Raw genomic sequence first — 10,749 nt, 5'->3', positions numbered from 1 at the left:
GAACCAATACCCATGCCTCAGGGAGCTCCAGGGGCTCAGGAAAGGCTGAAGTTGGTGGTGCCTCCCAGTTTCCTGGCTGATTAGCAGAGTGATACATACAGGGATGTAGGAAAAGATATTATGAGTTTAGTTTTAGGTATGTTTAATTTGTTGCACCTGAGGAACATCTAGGAGGTAAAGCATCCAGAGCTCATATGTTACAGTTTTTGGAGTTACCACTAAAGAGTGATATCTGAAACTTGGGGCGTGGCTCAAAGCACTCAGAGAGCAGGAACAGAGAATGAGAAAATAGGATGACTGAGGACAGAATGTCTGGAAGCACCATAATTTAGGGGGCTGGCAACAGAAGAGCCAACAAGAAATAGAGCAGGACAGAGGGATGTGACAGAGGCAACATGAGAAAGGGCAGCACGGTGGGCATTACGAAATGTTACATAAGAGACTGAGCAGAGGAGGCATGGAAATGGCCCGTTAGAAAAATTACTGGAAGGAAACACATAAAATAGCTACAGGTCTCCTCCTGACTGGGGAGATTTCAGGTAGTGGATTTTCTTCTTCTACCTTTTCTGTATTTTCTGCATTCTGCACAATAACTATAGATTGCATTTATATATAAAAAATAAAATATTCGCCCTGGGCAGTTTGGCTCAGCAGTAGAGCATCAGCCCATGGACCAATGAGTCTCGGGTTCGATTACAGCCAAGGGCACATACCTCAGTTGTGCTTCGTCCCCAGCCCTGATTGGGGTCGTGCGGGAAGCAACCAGTCGATGCGCCCCTCTTATGTTGTTTCTCTCTCTCCCCTTCTCTCCCTTCCACTCTGTCTGAAGATAAATGGGAAAATATCCTCAGGTGAGTATTAAAAAAAAATTAAAATGAAAATAAATAACTCTACAAAGTCTAAAATATTTTATGAGAACCAAGGGCAAGTAATTATTAATTCACAAGTATTTGAGTGCCCGTGTGCTGGGCACCATGCTAAGGATAAAACAATGTATGTCAGGATGGTTCACAAACAGGAATGGCAGCTGGTTTGACAAAGGAAGGAAGGGGGTGGTCAGGGCTCGAGGGCACATTAGTAGGAGAGGCCACTGGAAAAGTAGCTTGGTGCCAGATTGTAACAGACTTTATAGGTCTTGTAAATAACGTGGACTTTATTAAGAGGTGGAGCTGGGATTGAAATTTTGCCTTATCATAAGTTAATTTTCTACTTAACTTGGATAGTAGTGTGGCTGCTAGCCTGGAGGGTTCCTACAGGAGACAGGGAGCAGGGCAACTGCAATAACTGAATGAAGCCATGAGGAGGAGAAGGTCCAGGTCCAGAAATCTGGGAGTAGCATCAGCAGGTCAATAGGACACTACTGATAAGAAGTATATCAAGTCCTTGAAGAACATCATTTGGTTCAATGTTGTTTAGTTATAACAGTGATGAGATGCTGCAGGAACTTAACCCTTGTTTATATCAATTAGCCTATGACAAAATTGGTTTTATACATAGTTTTCTTTTTTAAATTTTTATTTATTGATTTTAGAGAGAGAGGAAGGGAGAGGGAGAGAGAAACATCGATGAGAGAGAACATCGATCGACGCCTCCTGCATGCCCCACACTGGGTATTGGGCCCACAACCTGGGCATGTGCCCTGACCAGGAATCAAACTGGCGACCTCTTGGTGCATAGGTTGACACTGAACCACTGAGCCACACCAGCCGGGTAAGTGGTTGCTTCTTGTATGTGCCCTGACCAGGGATGGAACCAGCAACCTTGGCATATTGGGAGGATGCTCTAACCAGCTGAGCACTCGGCCAGGGCCTTATAAGTAGTTTCACTTAAACGCTCAGAACCTGTCCATGATGGCATTACTATGGGTCTATGGATGAGTAGAATGACAATCATCATACAGAATTTGTATACTCTGTCTGATTGCCTACAGTGGTCACTGCTATAGGAAATATGTAAGTGGCTGTGTCACATGCGGGATAAGAAATGTGTGCATGTGAGATCTATTCCTGAGATGTCCACAGAACAGAATCCTAAACCCTCATCTGTCTCCTCACTGCATCTGCATATTTGAGAACTTTCCTTTTTCCCGTCCATAGAATTCAATACTTCTGTAACAAAGAAGAGAAGGGTGTTGGAGTTATGATTTTGGAAAAGTGTTTAAAATAGCTGTGGCCTCTCAAGAAAGGGCTTCCTCTGGGCAGAGTTTAGGAGAAGCCTGATGAAACTTCAAGTGGGGAAGAATCAGTTATAATTAGATGCGAATCAATGTTCTTATTATTTTTTTAAATCCTCACCAGAGGTTATTTTTCTATTTATCTTTAGATAGAGTGGGAGGGATGGAGGGAAGGAGAGAGAGAGAGATATCCATGTGAGAGAGAGAGAGACAGCAACTGGTTGCCTCTCGTGGGATCCTGACCAGGGTCAGGGATGAAGTGCAACCGAGGTAGGTACCCTTGACTGGAATTGAACCTGCGACTCATTGTTCCGTCCAATGCTCTAACTGCTGAGTCAAATGGGCCAGGGTGAGAATCGATGTTTTTAAATCAAGGGTCCAAAACCCAGGTAGTCCCAAGCGAATTGTATTATTTTGAGCTAACGCATCTTAAGGTGACAGGTGCTTCCTGTATTCTTGCATTCTCTCATTATCCCCATTTTACAGCATTGAAAACTGAGCCCTTAGATTAAGCAACTTGGCCAAAGATGCCCAGCTAGTACATTAAGGAGGCCTCATTGGAAACTGGCTGGAAGTACCACAGTATAAAGCCTCTTTCCTGGGCCAGCCATGACCAAGATATATGTAAGCTTAACTCGCATCCTTGCCCATGTCCTCCTGCGGTAACTTCTGTGTACAGGCGATTATTCAGTCTTGGAGTGTGCTACTGCTGCCTTCCCAGGGGAAGGCCTTCCTTATCGCCCTGCGTGGAAGACGGAGTGCCAGGTGGTGCCACAGCTGGCAGCAGCCCCTCCAATGGTTACACCCTCTACCACTGGTAACAGGGCTCCAAAAAGGTTCAGGACGTCAGTCACTTCGCCCAGTTCTTCTAGTAATACCTAAGTAACGCTGTCTGCTAGTTAATTTGTTCCTTTGAGTGGACAGTGTTACGAAGTGACTGATTCACTCTGAGAAGAAGGGCTCTAAACACCACTTACACCTGCCCCACTAACTGGATGGATGGCAAGAGCCCGCTGGCTTCCCAGGATACCCTCCCTCCTTCCCAACCTTCAGGTATCCCTTAGGGTGGAGTCTGGTACCCACTTCCCTCTCCTACGGCCAGTGGCGTCTGCCCGACCCCAGGCGTGTGCCGGGTCACCCCGCCCCCCACCCCACCCCACCGCACTCGAGTGTTCGAGCCCCGGTGTGCGAAGGACAGACTCACGAGCAGCCGCTTGTTGCTCCCACTGCCGCGACGTGGGGAAGTGAAAATGAAATGGACTTTTCGAGAAATGATGAAAGCGGCTCTGCCTGCCAATGAACGGCGGCGGTGAACTTCCGCACCTCCCGGCCGGGCCGCTCGCCCGCCCTCCGCCTCCACCTCCCGGTTGCACAAGCCTGAAACAAACACTGGGGAGGAAGGGCGGAGGGAGGAGGGCGGAGAGGGGCGGCGAGGGAGGGAGCCAGGCCGGCGCAGGGCGGGGGGCGGGGGGATTTCCAGCCTCGGCTGCTCGCAGTTTCCTCTCCTTGTTTTGCTTTCGATCTGGACTGTTCTCAGGCAAGCCGGGCAGTAACTTTTAGTTTTGCTCCTGCGATTATTCAACTGACGGGCTTTCATTTCCATTTCACACACCCTAACAACACTTAGACCTTGCGGAATTGCATTGGTAGCGTGAAAAAGCACACTGAGAGGTAACATTTTTCAAATAATAGTTGTGACTGTGCGTGTGTGTGTTTTCTTGAGGGCATGTTTATGAGGACCGGAGTGGATGTGTGTGTGTGTGTGTGTGTGTGTGTGTGTCCAGATGGTCTGACAGGATGTTTTGCAGACGGGAATGCTGGGGTTCATAAATATTAATACCGATTTTTGGAGGAACAGTCGGCGCTGTTATGGATCTTCTGATTTTAGGGGAAGCAGGTTCTGCTGCTGTTGCTACTGCTGAGGCTGCAAGGAGGAGGAGGAGGTAGAGAGGGAGGAGGAGGAGGAGGAGGTCGGTGGAGGTTTAATTTCACTTTTGGATTTGCAGATGCGGAGAGGTGGCTCCATGGACACAGACCTGCTCTGTGTGATCCTGCGCCCCAGGTGTGGTGTGTGGGGGTGCAGGTCCGCTGGAGTCGGGCCTCCTTTTACAACAAAATTATCATGTGCAAGTGTGTGCGTGTGCACAGACGCCGTGGTCTCCAGATCCGAAGGCGGGGAGCGGGTCCTCGGTGCCCGGCCGCGGCGCCTCTCTGCAGGCAGCCTCCAGCGCAAATAAGCAGGGACCCACCGGCCGCCCGGCTGCCTGCGCCCCGCGCTCGGGAGGGAGAGGCGCCGCCCGCCGGGGCCAAAGGAAACTTGATGGGGCGCCCGCCTGCCGGGATTGGGGAAGGGTCGCGGGCGCGCGGGCTCCGAGCGGGGCTGGGCGCAGGGCCTGGCCCGCGCGTCCGGCTTCCGCGGGGCTGGGCCGCTGCCGCTGCCGCTCAGGAGGGACGTCGCGTCTTCCTTCCCGTCGGCCAGCGCCCGGCCTGGCCCTGGGGCTTTGTCACTGCACTTGTCCTGGCGCGCGGGGGGCTCTGGTGGCGCGTCCCGGGAGGGCGCCGCGCCTAGGGGTCATCTGCCCTGGCCGCGGCCTAGCGCCGGGCGCCTCTGGTCCCCGCAGGCGCCCCGGGCCGGCCTCGCGCGCTGGGCCTGACCCGCCTCGGCTACGGAGCGGGCGAGGTGGGGGCGGGGAGCCTCCGGGGACCGAGCGGTGCCCTGCTGGCACGCTTGGGGGCCCGCGTCCCCTGCAGGACCTGGGGCTGCGGCGGGTTAGGGACCTGGATGCCCTCCCCGCGCCCTCCGACCCCGCTGTGAGCGCCGAGTGGCACTCGCCCGCCGGCCGAACATGGTTGGTGCAAAGCCGCGGCCGCCACTTCCTTTCCGCCTGGTCGGCCGGGCTCGTCCCCGAGCGCTGCCCGCCGCGGCCAGTCGTGGCGCCCGCCCGCCCCGGGCCACTCTCGGTGCCACGGCCTGGGGTCGGCTCGGGGAGCCTTTCCAAGTTCGAGGGGCTTCCGAGGTTAACTCGTCCTCCTCCCCAGGGCGCACCGGCATCTCTTTGGCTCCGGGTCTTGGTGCATTTGCCGCCCTCACCCTCTTGCCCCTTTAGAGAGCAGAAGGGAAGGAGGCTGGCAGCCCGAGCCGGGGGCAAAGACCGTATTCTGGGCACCGATTAGGCTCCCGGGTCAGTTGGTGTAGGCATGACCGTTGCTCATCAGCTGTATGTGTGACTTCTGGGACAGGCAGTGGAGGTTGCCACATATTAGCGGCTTGGCTTTTTCACTCGTTTTTTAACCCCACAGTATAGAGTTTGGAACTTGGGGGACATTTTACCGCTGCCTGCCTCTTCGGTCGCCTTCCTCCCGCGTGAGCAGTGCTCCCTGTCCTTGGTTAGGGACTGAGAAAAGGCAGAATCTTTCTATATGAGTGGCCTTCTGCCACCGGCCTCCCTTTTGCTGTGACTCGGTCTGCTTTTGATGAATGGCTAGGGAGGGTGGAGAATAGTTACGTTTCCTGTTGAGGATTTTCAGGAATCACCAAGGATGCTGTCAAGCCTGCAATCATTTATTAGTTTTCAGACCGGTTGCAAATAACGTTGGAACTTAGCAGCCTGCAGTTTTTGGTGCTCAAGGGCAGGTGCAGACAGGGTTCTGGAGACTGAGGACCAACGGTGGATAGGCTTGATGTTAGACGATGCACACTCCCTTACCAGGACCCAGAGGGACCCCTGTTTCACTTCAGCAGGCTTCCCTAGTTTTCTTAACACCCCTGTCCTTTTTTTTTTGAGGTGGGGAGGAAGGAGTAAAAAGAAATCTAAAATATCCTGGAAAAACCTGTCTATTTTTGTAGGAAACTTTGGGAGATGGGATATTTAGAGCTTAACTGGCATTTCTAAGGGGTAACCTTGGAACATCTATTGATTGATGTGGCAAAGTCCGGAATTTCACTGTAATCAGTGAGTAATTATAATTTATAACTTAGCCTATTGCATAAGAAGTTAGATTTTGGCCTCTTAGATCAAAGAGTTCTTGTCTAGTATGATTTGTAACTGTTTCTTAATATTAAACATTTATATATTTCATTCTCGATGAGTTGTCTTTTTTCTTTTGACCTTGAAAAGTTAAGAGATAATTCCACATATCTCAGACCATTACCTGTAAAAATGTCATCATAATGAAAAGTTAGGGTTTGTAGTTAAATTGGAAGCAAATTATGGCCAACAAATGGTTGTTTTAAAGTCCTGACAGCTCTATGAACTATGGCTCCACTTTCTCTTACCCTACTTTCTGAAATAGTGTATTAGGCACATACTCAATATACTAAAGCTAGTTAAGATGTTTAAACGTAGTAGTGGAAAATTGGAAATGTTGGATGCTTAACATTTCATGTGCGTTGCTATTCTCATGTTTCCAAGGACATTGTACTTTTATTCTTAGTATTGTCGAGTGTGAACTCGGTTGTTTTTGGAGAACTTTCATACAACTTCCTTTCGATTGAGACCAGACCACTGAACTTTAAATGGGGTATGTGGGACGTGATCTATTACGTACTTATACCAAAAAAGGCTTAAAGCAGACAAGGGCCTTTATTCATTTAATGAATTTTCCTACAACATTTACTATGCCCCAGACACAGAGCTAGGCTCTGTGGGTTCAACTAGGAACAGGAAGACAAGTTCTTTACCTTCTAGGGAGATTGCATTCTAGTTAGTGAGGTGTCAGCACACAACTAAGCCTTCTAGGGAGATTGCATTCTAGTTAGTGAGCTGTCAGCACACAACTAAGAAACAAATACAGTAATTATCATGTGGGGTTAGTTCTATGGAAGGTAATAATGATACTTAACTGTACATCTGATAGAGTTGCTTTAGGGAGCAGATGAGATACTGTGTATGAAAGAAGGTTGCATAAGTTACAGCAATCTACCAATGTGTAAGGCATTCATTTACAAAATTCATCCGATTGTTATTCATTTTAAAAAGCCAGGAAATCCTGACTAGGGATTAAACACTGACTTTCTCTTATATAATTTTCAGCAAGAAGGGATTTTACTTGTTCTGAGACTACACAAATAATGGTAAGGAATTAAACATGGGATAACTTTTATGTACAGCATCAAAGCGTTTAACAATGAAATATGATTTTTTTTTTTTTTACCAGAAGAAAATCTAGATGGTATTCATGGAGACTAAATGATATGGAAGTAATAATGGTTGAACTAATGTATTTTCCCTCTTTATATCGGAAAAAGATCTTCCCAAACTTACTGTGGTTTAGTTTGAATCTTTTTCATCATTGCTTCAGACTCAATTCATTAACTGTTATTACAGGTATGCCTTAATTGATTTTAGTATTTTGCCATAACATCTTTAAAGGGACTCAGTTAACTTGTATTTATCGAATGCTTACTATGTGCCCAACACTGTATATGTGAAAATAATGTGACAACATATGCAAAAATAAATAGAATAGATAGTATATATTTATAATATATAGCATAAAAAACATAAAGTAGTATATAAAAATAATGCAAATTGCTATGGAATGTCAGTTAATAATAAAGTCAATTCTTTCGTCTGCATGGGACCCCATGTTCTTTCCCGCGCAGCGATGGGAGGGCAGGGCTTTCTGCCCCATTCACGCCCTACCTTCTGCCTGAGTGTGTGTAACCAATATTTGCCCAAGGCAGGGTGGAGGAGTGGTCCTTGTGGTGGGAATGGGAGGAGGTTTGATTACATCTTGATTTTTTAGCAAAGAACAATAAATTATCTATAGGGTCCAGATTTAAGCCTGAAGCCAATCTTTCATATAAAATACTCAGGGAAATGCACAGGCAGGAAATGAAGCCCACAGGGTTGCTGAGTTGTAACCGTCTCCAGGACTCGACCTGGCCTCGTGGACACACGCAGGAGGCCCTAGTTGCTATCATTTTACCTTCAAAGATCCCTTTGAAACCGTTTCCCCCGTTACCAGCTTCAGCTTTTGACACACTGTCTCTGAAACAAATTGTGTTTTGTTGGGAAGACTTCATATGTCCATTTTTATTACTGAGAAACCCAGAAGGCTTCCAGTCATAACTGATTGACTTGAGAGAACTAGACTCATCAAAGCTAGTTGATCTCATTCCAGCCAAAAAGTGATGTTTTGGACAGCCTGGGCAGCTGTTTTCTAGATAAGCTCATAGTGCTTTAAGGCTTCTTGAGGTTTGGAACTAGCCCAGGACCCTCCCACTGCCATCAGGAACTGAGTTCTGTTGCAGATCCAGGGACCCCAGGATAGGAACTAGTGTAATAACCCATGCAGTTATATTATTAAATTAATGCAAACATTGTGCCCTTATTTCATTTATTTATTAAATATGTGTGACAACCAGTCCAAGGCTCTGTGTAGTGGAGGGTGCATGAAGGCAAGAGTCCAGAGGCCTGGAGTTGATTTTCAGCTTTTATTAACTCGCCAGTCACTTCTTCTCTCTGGACCTTAGTTTTCGCATCTGTGAAATGGGCCTGCACAGTTCTGTCATATGGTCAGGACTTATGTATGTATCAAAATCACCTAGGGGGAGGGGGCTTTTAGAAACCACCGAGGAACCTTTAGATTTGAAACTGCCTGCAACCCCTCCTCTCCTCGCTCTGCAGCCCTAATGAACTGCCCTTCCCTGTAGCAAGCCTCGGGTACTCACCAGGGGGTCCTGGGTCCTGGGCCCTGTCCCCGAGGTGTGTGGGCCAGAGCAGAGGTGGAGAAGTGCTGAGTCAAGGAGCAAGGCTGTCCTCCCAGAGCCAGATCTTTCCATTTTTCCATTGGCTCAGGGGCTGCGTTATGTAGGAAGGTAGGCAAATGGAACCTGTTGTCCACATTCTAGACCGTGCATCGAATAGGGGATCTGTGGTCACTTCCTGTTGGCTCCGCCCACGTTGACCTTGCCTGTCATATAAAAATGGCATTATTGTCACAGTTGTGAAAGTTTGAATCTTACTTTTTGAAGAGGTCAGAAGGACTTTGTGTTATGGGTATGTCTGTCTGTGTAGGAAGGACATAAAGAGTTAGGGGTTTGTTTTGTTTGTTTCTGTTTGGGCTTACATTCCCCTAACCTATTCAGTATTTAGCTTCAACAAGCAAGAGAGAACTGGAGTGGAGCAAAAATGTCTCTGAATGTCTCGGGTCCTGTGTGCATGCCCGTAGTCCCCATTTTTATGAGACATAGAAGGCTGTGGGGCTCTTTCTGATGATGGATTCTAAGTGCTTTTATCTCAAGGGCAAGACCAATTTAGTTCAATAAAATATCTTTATTTAGGATTTTGTGTGATAAAAGCCTGTCCAGTTTGCATGAAACAAACATTTTTGAGAGTTAACCACTTGCTGTGTAATTTTCATAAATAATTTCTTCAGCTGTACTTAGCAGTCTGTTGCTCTCTGTGTAATAGCATTTGGTCCTTACACACCTAATGTGATCAAGGGAAAGATGAGCTCTAATTTAATTTGTTCTTATTGACGTAATGAATGTCAGGTTTTAGAAGGAGCCAAAGAAATACTTTATAGATGGAATATGCTGTCCTGGAACCAGAGGCTTAGAATCCTCATTTTGTGAGGTTGACATTTTGAGTGAGAAGGAACCGCTTACAGACTGCTTTATTTCACGTAGTATCTAACATATTATTTGTAAAGAGAGCTTTTTTGTTGTTGTTGTTCTCCTTACCCGAGAATTACTGAAGATGACGAGAAAAATTACAGTGGTCAGAGGAGAGTCCTAACACCTAGGAAGGGTGTTACTGGGTGTGTGTGGGGTGGGGGACCGACAGTGGGGAGGGCATTGAACAGCGGCATTTGTAGGATGAGGTGGAGAGAGAAGGAATCAGGCAGGCAGATTTTTAAAAGCATTTTGGAGGCGGTGGGAGCAAATTGGTAGTTAATTGATAGTGACTCAAAGACAAGTTGAAATGCTGGAGGACCCCTACCTCTGACCTTGGAGTTAGGCCTCGTTATCTGTGGACTGATGACATCTGATGGGAAAACTGCTAGGCATCAGCCAGCCTCACACAAGTGAACAGGAGGCTCTGAGTGTTTGTCACTGGGGCATGGTGGTAGCCACCACAGAGACAGTGTTAGAGCTGGAGAAGATGGAGGAATGATCCCCCAACCTGAGACCTCAGACTCAGTCCAGAATCGCCCTTGGAGGCAGCATGGGCACTGAGAGGAAGGTGCATGTTGATAACATAGACCAGAAATGCTGCACCAGCTCTCCCACGCCCCCTCGCCCCCATGCTGGTCTTCCTGCTGCTGTTTTATTTCTGTCAGGCTGTAGGAGGTGACTAGGGAATCAGGAAAACAGGACGGAAGGGCCAGGGCTGTGTTTCCCCGAAGCGCAGAGGCACACGGAGCACTGGGCTGTGGATGCCGTGGCTGGGCCCCGCAGGGCGCTGGTTTGGCAGCCAAGCGCTCCATGTTGTAGCTGGACTGGTACGATGAAATTAACGTTCTGGGATTCGATTTAGTGTTATGTACTTAAAGTCTTAAAAATGCTGAACTCTCTGTTCTAGTAATTCCATTTCTAGAAACTTACTCACATGAAGTAACCAGAGACG

The 10,749-nt window shown here is 47.8% G+C and overlaps 1 protein-coding gene across 1 annotated transcript in view; it reads left to right on the top strand.

Annotated features, from left to right (window-relative positions):
* The first annotated feature begins 3,679 nt into the window (after positions 1–3,679).
* Positions 3,680–10,749, top strand: part of IRF2 (interferon regulatory factor 2) — a 75,839-nt gene continuing 68,769 nt past the window's right edge. The window contains exon 1 of the mRNA XM_036250443.1: positions 3,680–3,844. The gene's annotated coding sequence lies outside the window, so the exon portion shown is untranslated. The remainder of the gene's footprint in view (positions 3,845–10,749) is intronic.

The sequence above is a fragment of the Molossus molossus genome, unplaced genomic scaffold, assembly GCF_014108415.1.
Source record: "Molossus molossus isolate mMolMol1 unplaced genomic scaffold, mMolMol1.p scaffold_m16_p_9, whole genome shotgun sequence".
Lineage (NCBI taxonomy): Eukaryota > Metazoa > Chordata > Mammalia > Chiroptera > Molossidae > Molossus > Molossus molossus.
The sequence above is the reverse complement of the archived record's forward strand: the minus strand, read 5'-3'. Positions and strand labels throughout refer to the sequence as shown.